Genomic DNA, 1432 nt, shown 5'->3' on the forward strand with positions numbered 1-1432 from the left:
CGTGCCTCTCAATGGATGCCTGCTGCTCACGCGGAGGATTCGTCTCCTCCTCCACGATGGCTGCTTATCCTTCCCTCCATCGCGGCCGCTGCACATGGTGAGTTTCAGTTTCTCTCTCTCCCATTCCCCCACATCTAAATCTGGAGCACGCACGAGTTGCATCTGTACCCACAGGATTCACATCACTTCACTGCCTGCTTGTTTGTTTGGTCGTTCAATCTGTATGTGCGTGCGTCCTCAAAATCCAATCTGGCTGGATGTTCAATCCGCACCATTTTTTTTTTGCTTCAGTTTCTTTTCACATCTTCCTGACTCTGCCTGCGTGTTTCATTTATGAAATGAAATGAAATGAAATTTCTACAGAGAGGCTTAATTGGCATATACACACTCCAGTCTGTTCTGTTGTTAGTCTGTCAGTGCCGCACAGAGTGCATGCATCAACAGGACACAGATTTGAGGTTACTGCTTCAGCAAAACCTATGTGATTGTGGATCAAACTCAGGATCCAGTACTTGTTCATTCATTCCTATCAAGTTGGATTCTATGGTAACCTAGCTATTGTGGCAGTAAAGTTGGATTCTGTACAAGTGCATAATATATAACCGATTGGTTATTGGTAATTACGATGGTAAATACAAATGTACTCCCTCTGTACACAAATGTAAGACGTTTTGGATCACTACTTTCGAGTGATCTAAAACGTCTTGTATTTATTTACCGAGGGAGTAGTTTCTAGTAGGACAACTGAAATCAAACTGGAAATAGTATGTACACTTATTACGCGAAACCCTGCACAAGACGTGTGGTGTTTGATGAAGAACATCCATCAGAAATACTAATACTTGGAGTAGTAATTCTTTCATATAGCCATGGAAGTAGCAAATTGTACTCGAGTCGTTTAGTTTGCTTGCTACAAAGTACCATGTTTTAGTTTTCGCTTGAACTCGCTTGCTTGCTGCACCACATATATAAAACTGAAAACTTTCTTCTCTGCAGAGAGTAGACATGATGTCCTGCATTCGCTTGCTAGAGCACATCCATCACAATAATTGATTAGCTGTGAGAAAAAACTGAATCTTTCTTCATGGTTATTGCCTCTCTCTCTCTCTGTCTCTTTGCTTAATTATGGTCTAATTTGTGATTACTACAGATGGAAGATCGCAGATGAAGAAGAAACCCCAAGAAAATTGGATGGCCCTGATGCCAAGTAACAAAAGCGTAACCTTCTTCTAACCTCACCTTCTTACTACAGATTCAAGATCTTAGATAACTACTATGCATTACTCTCCAATATATGGAGCATCAGATGTGAAAATTGTCTTGAAGGAATTGAAACGCAAGCTGAACCCATAATAAATCTTGAAATCCTCAAGAGGAAAGCTTAACTATCTCCCTTTGTACAGTAGAATCGTTATCTCTGTTTTGACAACAA

General features: G+C 40.6%; 1 long non-coding RNA gene across 1 annotated transcript; it reads left to right on the forward strand.

The window, feature by feature from the left end:
* The first annotated feature begins 16 nt into the window (after window positions 1-16).
* LOC119344360 lies at window positions 17-1188 on the forward strand. The gene is made up of 3 exons (XR_005166609.1): window positions 17-97; window positions 997-1059; window positions 1151-1188. It is a non-coding gene; the product is annotated as an uncharacterized LOC119344360 (long non-coding RNA).
* Window positions 1189-1432: the final 244 nt, after the last annotated feature.

Source organism: Triticum dicoccoides, unplaced genomic scaffold, assembly GCF_002162155.2.
Source record: "Triticum dicoccoides isolate Atlit2015 ecotype Zavitan unplaced genomic scaffold, WEW_v2.0 scaffold166319, whole genome shotgun sequence".
Taxonomy (NCBI): domain Eukaryota; kingdom Viridiplantae; phylum Streptophyta; class Magnoliopsida; order Poales; family Poaceae; genus Triticum; species Triticum dicoccoides.